Source organism: Lycium barbarum, chromosome 1 (assembly GCF_019175385.1).
Source record: "Lycium barbarum isolate Lr01 chromosome 1, ASM1917538v2, whole genome shotgun sequence".
Lineage (NCBI taxonomy): Eukaryota > Viridiplantae > Streptophyta > Magnoliopsida > Solanales > Solanaceae > Lycium > Lycium barbarum.
The window spans coordinates 142,707,130-142,722,766 of NC_083337.1; the positions used below are offsets into that span (position 1 = coordinate 142,707,130).

At 36.2% G+C, this 15,637-nt stretch overlaps 1 long non-coding RNA gene across 4 annotated transcripts; it reads left to right on the forward strand.

Annotated features, from left to right (window-relative positions):
• The first annotated feature begins 2,729 nt into the window (after positions 1–2,729).
• Positions 2,730–6,097, forward strand: LOC132641129 (uncharacterized). Of its 4 annotated transcripts, none has more exons than XR_009582706.1 (3): positions 2,730–3,670; positions 4,329–5,322; positions 5,470–6,097. It is a non-coding gene; the product is annotated as an uncharacterized LOC132641129 (long non-coding RNA). The 4 variants fall into 4 exon arrangements; XR_009582704.1 differs by having other exon boundaries at positions 4,329–4,385; XR_009582705.1 differs by having other exon boundaries at positions 2,730–3,395; positions 3,485–3,670; positions 4,329–6,097.
• Positions 6,098–15,637: the final 9,540 nt, after the last annotated feature.

Consider the following 15,637-nt stretch of genomic DNA (forward strand, 5'->3'; position numbering starts at 1 on the left):
CTCAATTATCATGGAGAATATTGAACAGTTTCAATGCTTAAGCGCCTCAACCCATCATATACTAGTTAAAACAGTCCGAGAGCACCAACTAAACCAAGCACAGCAATAGAATCCAGTACTGTCTAAACTAAGTTAAACACAGCAGCAACTAAAATGACTAAACCACAGCAGTTCAGGGGGTATTATGGTGTTCAGGCACACATTTTCAGTTCATATTCATAGTATTGACAATGCAGAGCTCTAATATCTATAGCAAAATATCAGCACCTCTTAATTCACATTTTTTACGATCAGTTTCTCATTTATCATGAATATATAAAGAAGGAAACAAAGTACTGAGTCACAGACATAACACAGACAGACAGGGTAGCAGTTGACTAAAAAAAGATCTTCGACATGTCATTTCCAGCTTAGATTATGATCACAATTTCCACAACCAAATCAAGTGATGTATCTTCTTTATAAAGACTGAATCAGGCTAAATGTAGTACAATTCTTCAACCAACGAAACGAGGAATCTACACTGGCATAGCAACCTCATGCTCAGGTCACTATGCCAAACTAATACTTCGATGGGCATTTAAACATACAGACGGGATTGAATTAGATTTTCAGTGATTTAATGCCACCTTGGGACCTGATTGGTATAAACATATACAGTAGCAAACTCTAAATCATGGAAGAACAAATAATCAATACTCACTGCCACTGTTTTATATTAGCAATAACCAAAACAGAAGACTTAAACTTACAGATGAAAGACAATTGTGAAGATGGTCCAATGTCGATCTGTTTTAATCCTATACACGATATACCTAAGATATACACACCACGATATGTATATCAGATGTATATCGAATGTATATCATCTTCTTATCTTGATAACCCACTGTATATCCTATGTATATTTGACTTCAAATAGATTTTAAGTCCTGGAAATTCAGTCTAGGCATCCAAAACTACAATGTACATCTTTCAAATTCATTTTTAGCAATTAGCATCCTAACCTAACAGCATCCAAACATCAAACAAAACAACACGACGATAGGGAAACAACATAATTAACTAACTAGAGCCAAAACTAAAGACTGAAAATAAGAAACGTATCGAGATTTACCTTTTTTGTGTGCAGTGAACTGAGGTCGTCGGGGTTTCGAATCTACCCTCTTAAACTCGCGAACGATTTCGCAACTCAGATCGAAACAACCCAGAAATTCTTCTTTACCAGAAGTGTTCAAAAGTAAGCTAAAGTGACTTCTCAAATCGTATGAAATTTGGAGTAAGCTATCAAACCAAAAAGAAAATCCCCAATCAGTGTTGAATCCCCGATTTAGAGTAGTAATGAAAAAAATAGAAAAATTTGAGGGTAGTAAAGTATCCTTTTGCGGCTAAAGTTCACCGGAAAAAGGAAAAGAAGTTTGGAAAATCGTTGAGTCTCTCTGAAACACTGAATGATCCCCGGCTAAAGTTCACCGGAAAAAGAGAAATCAAGTTTTTAAGGTTGTCTGTCTCTCAACAACACTGAATGATTCCCCAAAAACATTGAATCCTTCTCCCTATCTTTTGTTTCAATTTGGACACAGATTTATAGGGTTTCGTTTGGTTTAAGAAAAGAGAGAGAGGGAATAGCGGAGGAGCGTAGGTGGTGGGGATGAAGAAATGATGAAGGGGAGCGGAGTGCGGCGGTGATGGGAGGAGAGCGGGGAGTGGGGTAGAACGGCGCGGTGGGGACGAGGTAATGATGGAGGAGACGAGAATGAGGGAAAGGGAGAGAAGGGGAGAGGGATGAGCGGCGGAGAAAAGGAAAAAAAAAATGAAACCCTACTGGTTTCATTTCATGTTATGGGATGGACCGGGTCGAATGGTTTTTGTGGGCTGGACCGGGTAGAATTAGGTAATGGGCTGGGATGTTGAATGAATAGTGGGCTGAAAATGTGGGCTGGGTATTAAAATGTGGGTTGTTTATTCGGCTGAAATTCCTCCTCTATATTAATTATCTTTGGGCTTCTAATTTAATAACTAGTACAATATATATTATGTGAAGACAAATAGTAATTAGTGTACATAAAGTAAAGATTAATTTAATGAGTACGAATCCTAAAAATGAAACGGTGACTAACAGTAGCGAAAATAATAGTAGTGAAAAAAAAAAGTATTTAGCTCGTCAGTAAATTTAGACGCCCGAGTGAATAAAAATAAAGGAGGGACAAAATTGGGTGTCAACAGTGTATACGAGGAATGAAGTCCTGAAATGATTTAAGATGGAAAAAATGTGACGACGATGATTGAAAATAATATTTTATGTGTGGCAAATGAGGCTATGGACTGGTGTTATATCACATGGTCATGGTAATGGGTATATGGAGTGTGCTAATGTGATCACTATTTAAGTGAGTTGAGATCAAGAAATTATGTGTGTAATTGACCAAATGAGGAGTATAGTGGAGGAATAAATTAATTTGTTAGTAATGGATAAGTGTTAATGTAACACTTCCGGGTGGTACCATTTTAAGGTCATTAGTGACTAAGCATTTAATTCAGTAGTGGTGTGTTAGATAAAATCAATTGCATGGTCAAAGGACCAATTACGTGTAAAATTCCTACACTCTGATTAAGTGGCTTAAGTCAAGTGAATGATTATAGTATAAGAGGTGGGGGCATACGTGTTAACTACATATACTACTTGTATTATAACGTTGCCAGCATATACTTATTAAGCTCATCTCGTTGTTTAGTTAGTTAAAAAAAAAAAAGGGGACCAGCAACTAAGCTTCTCTTTTTCAAGAACGAAAAAAGTACAGCAAGTATTTAAGAATTCAATGGTTCATTCATTTCAACTAAGCAAAGAGAGAAAATTTCTTTTGGACAAAAAATGAGGCTCTCGGCCATGGCTGCTTAGCCGAGACTTGGTATGATCATGGAGAAGTATTAAAGTGTCAAGTTGTGGTGAAGATTCAAGTAGTTAGCAAGATTAAGAAGTCAAGTGTATGAAGGTAAAATTTGATCTTCTTTTTACACGTTTAGGAGGATTTTAAACTTGTTTAATTTGATAAAGGTGTGTTGATATGAATATAAATTGAATCCATGAAATTATGTGTGTTGATGTTGAAGCATGGTTGAAGCCGTGTAGAGACTGTTTGGTGTAGAAGGTGATTATCTACCTAATAAATACGTTATGTACAAATATACATATATTATGTGCACGTGTGCAGCAAGTAAATTCCCATTCCATGCACTTATGGGTGAGGTGGAAATATAAGTGATGAATTGCTAAGGGGAAGCTAGGGTGGTGGCACGTGTATAAAGGGTTGGACCCCCACAGCCCATTTCACAAGAGACATACATATATACGGAGTGTGCAGCATGTTTGTGAAACAAACATTTCACAAGAAAATGTACTAGGCTTCTTTCCTTGTAAATTTCAACGTGTGCAACACATACACTTTCTAAAGATTGCTATGTTGTTTCCTTATGGTATTAGCAGCAGCAAACGCATATATATATGCATAGACACGATCTGCCATGGATAAACAAAATTCACATGCGGAAGCAAATTATGGGGGAGACGACATATAGGTCATAAACACGCCAGTTTCCTCCGGATGATAGCAAATTAGAGATTTCTTCAAAGTGAAGTAAGGTGGAAGAAGATTATTTCTTGGTATATAAGGTAAGAAATCCACTCTCCTGGATGTATTTGATTTATCCAAGTCACATCTACGTTGCTAGACGAAAGAATTACGAAAATTATATCGGAAATCGGATAAATGGTTATTGTTATCATATGGACTGTTTGGTGGTTATTATAAATTATTTAGTGAGCTGTAATATCGTGAAATTTGTTGTAGTTATTGCTATCCTGCTTGTTGTTATACTATGTATATACGAAAATAAAGAAGTATATACAAGTATCCATATAGGAATTGATGAAATAAACGCGAACTTACGAATAAAATTGTCAATTGATATAGTTGGAGTTGTGGGCTGCTTTTCTTGTTGTAAATATATGATATAAAGCCAAGATTTGTGGTAAATGATGCCCTTATCATATTGAAAATATTTTTAAGGTTAAGAAGAAAACATACGAAAAGGTGTCATGGAGTATATGGATTGTAATTCGAGTTTGTCGCTCGTTATAGAGTATTATGAAGTTGTTATGGACATGCATGTTGTGGATTTATTTGTTGTTGGGCTGATATATCAAATTGGGAGATGCTAATGATATAGAGGAGATGCTGCCCGTTTCGTTTTAGAACTAAGTCAGCAATTAATATATATATGATATACGAAAGCCTTCTTAAGTCACGTGCGTATTCTTACGATTATAGGTTTATCATATTAATTGTGGAAGTTCTTGGATGGACTGAGCTCTTGAACGACGTGAGGTATGTAAAGTTGTCCCTTCTTTCTTTTGGCATGTCCTAGACGTAAGGGATGAATGACATGAGCTTTGGGGTAATTCCATTCATAAGTTCCGAATATGATTCATGATTCTTATTACTTCTTGATGTTAGAGCTTTTAAAGTAGTTAAGCCACTGCCCTCGAGATTTCTATATGTTGTATAGTATAATCGTATGTATAAGTCTTTATTCCTAAAGGCTCTATAATGACTAATGTCCTTAACTTTCATAAGCTGTCTCGTATTGATTTGATACCTGTCTATGATCCCTGAGACGTTATTTAATATAGTTCATAATGATATTCAAAGAGCCACTAGGATGGCTAATGTTCTTGATTTCCAGAAACTATTTTATTATGTCTTGATACGTGTATATAATCCTTGAGGTTCTATTTTTATATAATCCACAGCGACATTCAAAAGGTATTTGATATGACTATTGTCTTGGTTTTCAAATGATGATTCGTTTTGATTATTCTATTGAGTCTCAGATATGATTTAATTTGCATATGGTTTCTCACTACTCTGCTCGTGCATGCCTCAATACATCTTTCACTGAGTCCCGGGCCAGGACATGTTTTCGTGCACAGATCCACTGCATTATTCACTGAGTCCCTCACTAGAGGGCCGGGACACGTTATATATATGTATATGATGATATGATGACGTGATGATATGATGATATGGGGATGGCGGCCAGGATGGCACATGATGATCTTATTCACCGAGTCCCTCACTAGAGGGCCGGGACACGTTATATATATATATACATGATGATGATATGATTTTATTTACCGAGTCCCTCACTAGAGGGCCGGGACACGTTATACATATGCATATGAACGGGATGATTCTCTAATGGTGACATTAAGTTTCATAACGAGTTAAGTCTGATATTGACACCCTGATTTATGATTCAAAGGTAAGCCTTGTGGTTTTTTGGTTATTGTACTGGTTTTCTGTACTCCTCGCCTCAGTATGATCCTGTTTATTGTATTTATGCTTTACATGCTCAGTACATATTCCGTACTGACCCCCTTTCTTCGGGGGGCTGCGTTCATGCCCGCAGGTACAGATGCTCACGTTGGTAACCCGCCAGCTTAGGAGTCCTATTCAGCTATCTTGGAGAGCTCCCTTGTTCCGGAGCCTAGATTTTGGTACAAAATATCTTGTGGTGTATATGTATTTTATCCAGGGGTACGGCGGGGCCCTGTCCCGTCATATGATACTGTTGTTACTCTTAGAGGTCTGTAGACATATGTGTGGGTTGTGTATGGGTTTTGTTCAGCTGTGTCTATATGATGACGCTGTGAAACTTCAGAGTTCTTTTGTAAAGTTCCATATTGTTCGTAGTTTCAGTTTGATTATATATGATAGGTATGTATACGGGTGTCCAGGTCGGGCACCAGTCACGGCCTACGAGATTAGGTCGTGACACATAAGATGATAATATAATTGAACCAATATGAGGGTTATAGGAAGTGTTTTGAAAACTAATCAAGTCATAAGAAATGTTTTTGGGCAAAGCAAAGTTGGAAGCCACTCTACGGGGCATGTTTGCAAGTGAGTTTGTAGAAGGTCTTACTTCTAACGACCATAACCCCTTTATTAATTAGGATTTGGGAAAACTTCCTAAATGAAATTGTAACCCTTTGAAATACCTTTCCAACAGTATATTATGGGGGTCAAGGGGACATCTGTACAAAAAGTTATGGCCATTTTACTGAAGGATTACAGTGTAGTCCGTTCACTGATCATGTTATACGGCCCATATAATTTTATATGGACCGTATAATTCGTCCGTACTTCATGAACCTTCAAATCGATGTTCCATTTTCAGCCATGATAAAATATGGTCATATTATACGGACCGTATAATATGTCTATATAACTTCCGCCTCACTTTTGTATAAATTCAAGCCTTGAGTTCTTTTATTTCATTATTCACAATGTTATACCCCATTTTAACCAGGGTCAAAATGGTTTACAACATTCCAGTAATTTCGGGGTTAATTAAAGTTAAAGAGTCGCAACCTAATTATTTATGGTGAATTAGGACACCTAAAGTTCATTAAAGTTATTTTCTGAAGTTAACTCCATTTTAATGTCTACGAAACCAAAAGATCTAGGTAAGGGTTCAGCTAATCTAAAGGGAAGGTATTAGGCATCCTTTAAGACCCATTAAAAATGGTTAACCGACCGGTCTTAATTAATTAGACTTAAACAAAATAAATTTAAAGTGTAAAGCAGCTAAGACACTACTAAAAGAAACTTTAGAGAGTTGGTTTCAAATTGTAAAAGGTCAAATCCTTTGAGTTTGCAAAAGTTGATTTGTAGATAATTATAACTGAACGATCAAAACCTGAAAGAAAATGATTTGTTTATTTTTTAAGGGTATGTGACAAGACGAAGCAAGTGTTTCAGATTCCAGAGACCAAATTCATAATTAGAAAATCTTGAAGCGGACCTAAATAGAAAAGGACTGGAAAAAGTTTTAGACTCTTGTTTTATGTCCAGATCTTGAAATAAATTTGATTTGCTTCTAACACTAAACAACCGCACATCTAGTATTTGTTGGTATCTTCATCACTAAATTTATTAGTCATATATAATTTAGGTTCTTCATTTCCTATAGCTAAGAACATAGATCTCAACACTATGGTCAGTCCAGGGAAACGAAGGAAAGTGAAACACATCAATTTACTCTCCACCCCAAACTATATGTCATCGTCTATGCTCATGGCATCGAGTTATGGTCCAAATGTTGCTAGATAGACATAAACTAATTATTGGTTCCAAGTCCCTTATATCTAATGACATACCACATGTAAGGAGTAATTGGTCTATTATTAACTAAAGTAAAACCTTAAATGAAACTTAGTTATAAACTATAATCTTAACAGCCAACCACAAAACAGAATTAAAAGAAGCCACACATGAGATTCTAAACACACTAATGAGTAAGCAAAAGTGATATAAAATGCTAAAAAGCCATTTTCGGCCTTCACAGGGGTTAGAGATATTCTGTGACTTTTCCACTCAAACAAAGTAAGAGCGTAGATGTTTTGATGCGCGGACTCCGCAAGCGGTGTCGTCGTTGAGTCTCAGAGTGAAACTCTTCGGCTCCGATGTTCATGCAAAGAAAGAAAGAAGAAAATGAAGGAATTAGAAAAGGGACCAAATCATTAATAGGCATGGAAATGAAACAACAAAGCTGGAAATCGCCTGGTAGTAGTATTGTACTAAGCTGAAAATCAGGTGTAATCTTCTCGACATATTTTGACTTAAAAAGAATTCTAGATTAAAGAGACGAATCTAAAACTTTCAGTTAGTACTAATGCGTTTATACGTGAGTTTATATTTATCTCAAACTTTCCACGACATTAGATCACACCGCTTTCCAGATAAAATGAACACTGATATTTGCTTCTGTCAAACAGCAGCTGAAACCATATTTCTCACCAAGCCAAGTTCCCAAAATATAACATTTCTTGGTACACTAAAAAGAATATTTGTACAGATATACATCATTTTAAAGAAGCAAAATGGGATTTTTTTGTTTTCATTATTAGACAACAGTTTTCAATTATGTGAGAAACAGAAACAAACGTAGCGAAGTGTAATTAAAGTTGTCCAACAAAGCAAGATCTCATTCTTGCAGATATTCTAGTGAATAATTCCTAGCCACCATTAAAGCCATTATCATTGGAAGCACACTGCTAGACACAAGATCCTATTCGACACATTAACAAGAGCTTAAAACATGTTTGCTAGCATTTATTTCATATATTCCACTCATGACTCCAAACTAAAGTGAAAGAAAGAAACGAGTGAAGGAGTTGGATTGACCTCTTGTGGTGCAATGAACTAAATAAACAACTAGAGCATAATTTCTAATAGGCTTCTAAATATAGCATTATTAACTAACATTCAACATATTTTTGCCGAGATGAACATCTTAAACATATGGCTGAATATTGACTCCCTGACCTATGCTAATGAAACAAACTATAATAGACCATATAAGCATTTTAGCAAAGAAGCAGATAATAGTCAGACTCCTAAAGCAAGACGATGATAATTTTCAACTAACAATAACATCAAATATCTCAATCATTCAAAGTGGACATGTTACAGATTAGGTGTGACAGACTGAACCATTTACAAGCAATGAACGGATCTGAATATGTGATCGTATTTGAAGTACTTAATGCTAGCTCAAGGTTGATAGATTAAAATAAGTTCCATTATCAGGCCATGTAATTAAATAACCCAGCAGTTAAACTAATAGAGGCACAATCTATTGCTGAAAAAGGATGAACAACATACTCATGTAAATAAGGACCTAAAAAATAACTAAACTAACGCTGAATACAGTATAAGCTATGAGACTGCTTTTGGCTTATCTATTCTCATATAAACATACTAATAACATATAATTAAGCTAACCCAAACAGAGCATATAACCACACTCTACGTCCTAAGAAACAGTGAGTCTAAACTAAACAACAATTAACTAACTAAACACATAGGAAAACTAAATTAAGAACATAAATCTGAACTAAAATTTAAGCGAATTACTGACCTTTTCCGAATGCAGTGAATAGGGGCCTTGGGTCTCGGATCTACGTTCAAACGCGAACGACGCTCGAATCTTTTCGAGTACAACCCTCAACACACCCGAAGACAACGAAACAAAAGAGAATTTAAAACAAGGGGAAATCAGACCAGACTCAACGGAAACTCTACCTAAAATTGATTTCTTAATCAAACGGGACTAAGCAAAAAAATAAACTGAATTCGGAATTTCTGTCTCCGCCCCCCAAAAAAAATCCCCCTCTACTGAGATTTTTTTAAGATGTATTTATAGGAGATGAATGCGAGGGTTAGGGTTCTATCCGAACGTTGAAGTCCTTTCACGTGGTTTGATTCAGATTTTACTCAAAACGGCTAGACCTTCTCTGGTCCTTGAAGGTTTTAATATGTCTATATTCGCCAAAAGAGGATCTTCTGAGAATTGAGACGTTTAAAGAAAGGGTTTGCACTAAAATGGAGCAACCATATTGTGTCTAGAGAAAAGAATTGATGGAGTTTTATCAAAAATGGAAAGGGACGAGATAGAAGGTGGGGCGGCATTCAAGAGGATTTTAGGGTTCGTATTGTTTGCTGTTTTTTTTTTTTTTTTTTTTTTGTGGACTAAAGAACAAAGTGCGTTTTGGGGAATTAAAGGCTACTGGGTCGGGTCTTGGAAATAATGGGCTGGTAAATTTAACGGATAGTGGGCTTGACTGTTTGGGCCATAAATGTTGGAGCACATTATGTTTGTTGTTTGGGCCATTAATTAGCTGAAGTATTGGTCTTTCCTCTTTCATTTTAATTATTCTTGGGCTTCTAACTTAATAACTAGTACAATATATACTATGTGAAGACAATTAGTAATTAATATGTAGAAAGTAAAGGACTTACTAAAGTATTGACTTATAATTAATTTAGCGAGTACAAATCCTAAAATGAAATGATGACGAACCATTAAAATTTGTGATAAAGTAATGCTAGTAATGTTGATAGTAAAATAGTGAAGATGTAAGTAATAAGAGGGATAACGATATTAATAGTAGTAGCAAAAAAATAGTAGTGAAAATAAAGTATTTAGCTCGTTAACAAATTTAGAAGCCCAAGGAAATAAATTGGAATAAAGGAGGGACAAAATTGGGTGTCAACACACAATTCCAAGCCCTAGCAACAATCCAAAACATCAAGGTAAGTCAATCTAAACCCTTCCAACTCAATTCTAACATATACTCTAATAATCTAAGCAAGAAATCATTATTCATAAACTAGGGTTTTCAAGAAAACCCATCTCAAGGTTCAAGAATTCAAGATTTTGAAAATCTTCTTCAAAGTTAAAATCTTTAATTCAAGTTTGGAGCATTACCAGGTATGTGGAGTTACTATCTACGTGTGGGAACATCATTGTTCTTTCCCACGCCTCAAAATCCATAAATTATGATTCTCTACTAAAACTAGGGTTTCTATACCATGCTCATGATAACCCTAGGCCCATGTCCATGATTATATTATGTATGAATTGTTATTATTCTATCATTGTGTTATTAATAACTCCATATGATTATTGAGAATCAGTCCGTAATCCATGAAAACCCATATCTTGTATTCCATGGGTTCTTGCATGCATGTTTTAGCTAAAATGATTATTTCATGAATATCCTACATGTCTACAAGTTTTCATGCAACTATATTATATAATTACTTTCATGCTATAATACAAGATACATAAATGCTAAAAACAAGTTATTTCATGAAACCACGTTTACAAGTTATTTCATGATATCCATGTACAAGCAAGTTATATTCATGAAAACCATGGGCAACAAGTGCCACTTATTTTACATGTTCATGTTTTTGGGAGTTGCATTAATTACCGAGAAGGCTTCAAACGGCCTGAAACTACGTAGCCACCATAGGATGAGGATTGCTCCACCCATGCTTAGGACGATCTCTCATAATGACTGGATCCTTTCATAATATTATTAAATCTCATGTCCCTGGCAAGGTATGAGTGTTCTGTCGGTAGGACGCAAGTACCAGACCATGTTGTCGGTTATATTTTTGCTGCTCTCCCTACTCACGATACTTTACACATGTTATATATGTATATGTACTCATGTTCATGATCATGTTTCAGCTCAGTCTCTGTTATGTTATTTTCATGGCCCATGTTAATTCTTTCAGTTGTTTTACATACCAGTACATTAAATGTGCTGATGTCCCCTTTTATTGCCCGGGGGCCTGCATTTCATGATGCAAGTACGGATTTACAGGACGATACCTCTGCTCATTAGGATCTGCACGTACCAGCTTATTGGTGAGCCCCATATCATTCGGGGTTTAGGCATTGTCTTTCTTATTTAGTTTTGCATCTAAAGGTATGTTGGGGGCCTTGTCCCAGCAAGTATGTTACGTGTTTCAGATTCATGTTAGAGGTTTCATAGATAAGTGTCATGTTAGACTTCCAGAGTTGGTTAGCCGGTTTGGCTCATTTATGATATTGTCGGCATTCATGACATAATCAAATACTTATGTTTAATATTATTACTTACTATGTTTTATAAAAGCTTATCATGCACTTCACGTTATATTTCCGCTCATGTATGCCTCATGATGATTCAGCAAGAAATGTGGTTCGCTCGATCACATGCAGTCAGGCACCGAGTGTCGTGTTACGCCCAGGCCATGGTTCAGGGCATGACAAAGCTTAGTATCAGAGCCTAGGTTCAAGTTTCTTTAGGGATTCTATGAAACCGTGTCCAGTGGGGTCACTTTTATATGTGTGAGGGCCCCATACATATAAATAGTTGACCACCAAAACATTCAGGATTGTCTCACTTCTTTCATATTCTAGATCGTGCAGTTAGAGCAGTACTTTTAGGATGCCTTTGTAACTCGTGTGTGTACGTATTTTCAGAAAATGCCTGCGAAAAGGAAATACACCAGAAAGGCTACAGCTACCAGCCAAGGGGCTACTGCGGAAGCAACTCGCAAAGAGACCGTTCTGACTCAAACAGCAGTCCCAACTGCTCCTACAGCTACATCTCCTAACACTTCGGACATGGACGTTAGAGGAGTCATTCAGCTGCTTACTCAGATCATTGCCAACCAAGCGCAGCGAGAAGAATCGGCCCCTAGCTCAGGTGCTAGTGGCGGGCCAAACAGTTCAAGAACTCAGGAATTCCTGTGGATGAAACCTCCAACTTTCACAGGGACGAAGGCTAAGGAGGATGTTGACACCCAATTTTGTCCCACCTTTCCTCCGAAATATCTATTTACGCTTCTAACGTTTTTTGGCAACTTAAGAAATAATTATTTATATTTTACTATAATTATTAACTTTTATTAATACCGGCGTTTCATTATCCTGTTGTAGTCACTACTGTTATTATCTTTTATTTTATTACCGTTACTACTACCACTATCATCATCATCATCATCATTATTATTATTATTATTATTTTTGTTACCAGTATTATTATAATTAGCATTTTTATCATTTCAGTATTTTACCAGTTTATGCACACGCATCGCATTTATTTTGCGCAATTTAATAATAGCGTTTATTTACTGTTGAACTTTTAAAATATTATCGCACAGCTATTACGACGTCATATAATCTTATTATTTGTGCACTAATAATTACATATTTTATACTAGATAATATTTAGCACACGTTAGTATATAGTTATTTAAAACAGATCTTTTGTGCAAATTTAGAAGCCCAAAATAGCATAAGGAGGAATATATATTTTTAGCCCATCCGCCCCAGTCAACTTATAATTATTTTCGGACCAGGACATCAATGCCCAACCCATATTTTAATTCATCTAACCCAAATCCAAGCCCAATCAACACCAATATTTTTCGGACCAGCCTACATGTTAATTCATCCGCCCAGCCCATTGTAATTAAGCCATTATTTCATCCGACCCAGCCCACTTTTTAAACTCACCAGCCCACAACCCACTACCCAGACCCGACCCGGGTCGTTCAAAACAAAGGAACCACTAGGGTATCCATTTCCCTTACCAAGCGCCGCACCCTCCCTCTCTCCTCTTCTCTCTCTTTCCCTTCCCCTTCTCCTCTCTCTCTTCTTCGATAAAACGAGAAACTTTGCAGTGGGTTTTCACAAATCCAGGCCATGCATGGCCATTTCGGGGAAAGTCAATTAATGTTTGTCCTTTCCCCGTCAATTTTTCAACCGTTGAAGAGGTAAAGATTTTGTTTTCTTCTTCTTTCTTTCCCGCTTGCTTCTGAAAAACCTTAATGGGTTTTGTCTGTTCTTGAACCCAAATCGTTTTTTTATCCGTTCCTTTGATTTCGAGTACAAAATCTATATGAATATTGTCTTCTTCTTCTGGGTTTCTTATCGATGACATAAGGGTTTTAGCGTTTTGTGTTTGAAAAGGAGTCAATCCCGCCCAATTTTTCGTTTTAGAACCCCTAGTTGATCCCTATAAATAATGGTTTTCTGTGGTAGAAAAGGGCCTCTCTTTTTAGCCGCCAGGAAAATTCCATAGAAATCAGAAGCCTTTTAGCCGCTCAAAATTCCAAAAAAAAAAAGTTTTTAGTGTTCAGCAGTTGTAACAGTTTCTGATATCCAGTCAAAAAATCTAATCATCATCTTTTGTTTTCGTTTGCCTGGTATTGCTTCGAATCCGAGCACACGCAAGTTCGGATTTGGTGGTGTTTCAAGGTATATCGGAGATTTGAAGCCTCATTTCGCTACACCCGAAGAAGGTTCGTAATTACCCTGTCCTTTTTGCTTTGCTCGCATGTTCTTTTTGTGTCGATGTGTGTTTCTTTTGTTGTTTCAGTCAGTTTTAGTGTGCTCATGCATGCTCTGTAGTTTCGGTTAATATAAATTCAGTTAGTAGCTCAATAGATTGGTGTTCTTTCTTTACTGGTTTAAAGAATGCTTATGACTTGTGGAAATATGATTTGTATGTAGCATGTTGTTAACATTTTATAAGAAAACTGCTTCACCAGTAATGTATAATATATGGTATTTTGCTGAACGTGTTGGAGTGTAACGAAAAGAGACCATGTCCTTTAGGATTCTCAAACGATGTGTTATTTGAACAAAAGTAATTTTCCCTCCTCCTCCTTTGCTGTTCAGCCCTATTCTGGTGTAGTGTTTTCCATTTCCTGCATGTTTCCAGTTCTGTTGCTATCTTGACAGTTTCAATTAATGTTTTTATCTTTGTTTGCTACTTGTTTAAAGTTCAACATGGTTTGGTTGATTTGATTTCATAAGCATCTTAGTATTACGCAGTTTTGGTATGCGAATTGAGAAGTATGAATCATTTACAGCTTTTAGTATTCTTTCCATCTGTTCAAAAAATGATTTAGTTTAGGAAGATACTCAAAGTATGGGCTGTTGGATAATGTGATTTAATCTTCGGATGTATATGTGTTCTAGTTTTACATTCCAGTTCTCAGTTTGAACCTATTTTCATCTTCAGTTGAATAGTTGGCCTTTAGTGTTTTTTTTTTTTGTTTTTTTGTGTCGCAAGGTGTATTCTCTGTGGTTATAGTCCAAAATGGTTTAACATTAGCTCTCCAAATCTTACTCTAGTTCAAATAATTCTGGGCATATGCATTGCTTATTTGTTTTCAAGTAGTTACTAAATATCGAGTTCTAATTTATTTCCCCTTATTGCTATAATGGACTGATTTATTGCTAAAATTAAGTTTTGTCCAGTTCCGTGACTGAGTTAAAAATCAAGTTCATGCTTAGATTAGGATAAAATGTATGAGTTTCCCAGTTCATATGCTTTCTATGTTTGTTTCTTTTCTCTAAATAAGGCTGAACAACATTTTAGATTCGGCTTCAGTATCTTTAAATATATGTTAGGGCTCTGCTGAATTCTGAAAGTATATTTGAGGTTCCCTATTCATAAAACATGACAATTGTATGCTATACGATCATTCCCTGCTGAGTTGAATCTGTTTAAGCTTACTGGTGAGCATTGTATGAATCATATGAGTATATATCCTTAGGACATATTCGTTTAAACCCGTATGAGTGGTGAAGCTGCTTCATCTAGTTAATATGTTAGAATAGGAATGCCAAATATGCATGTTCACTTGATTACCTATCTGAACCATGTTAAGATATCTGGGTATTCCTTCTGGTTATGTATGTAATTGTGCCTTGTGCTTGCTTTGGTATGTTTGTTTTGGTTTGGAATATATGAGGTGCCTGTGAATTTCCTTCCCTCTTTCTGCATTTTTGAATCTGCTCGTGTGGGCTTGTCCCCTCCCTACCTGATTTTTGTGGTATGGTATACCTCAAAGTATACATGGTATATAAACCTTAGTGTACACCCGGTGTATGCAAGGGTCGTATATTAGTGTATACCTTTCAGGTATACGAGGTATACTCTAAATATTATGTGCTATTGCATCTGTCCGAACTTTACACACGTCTATGTATGACAAATATTACACTGTTGACTCTGCCTGCGTTTAAGTGTTGCCCTATTTTCTATATCATAAGTGTATAGTGGCTGAATTGTGTATATATGCGTGTATTGCCGTATACCTTCATTAAAGCACGTTGATAGGGAGGTTAGATTGGTCATTATGGATCAAGCTTAAACCCTCTCCGGTGTTAGCTATGCCTGGGATTCGTGAAACCCTTTGGAACTTGTGCAACATCG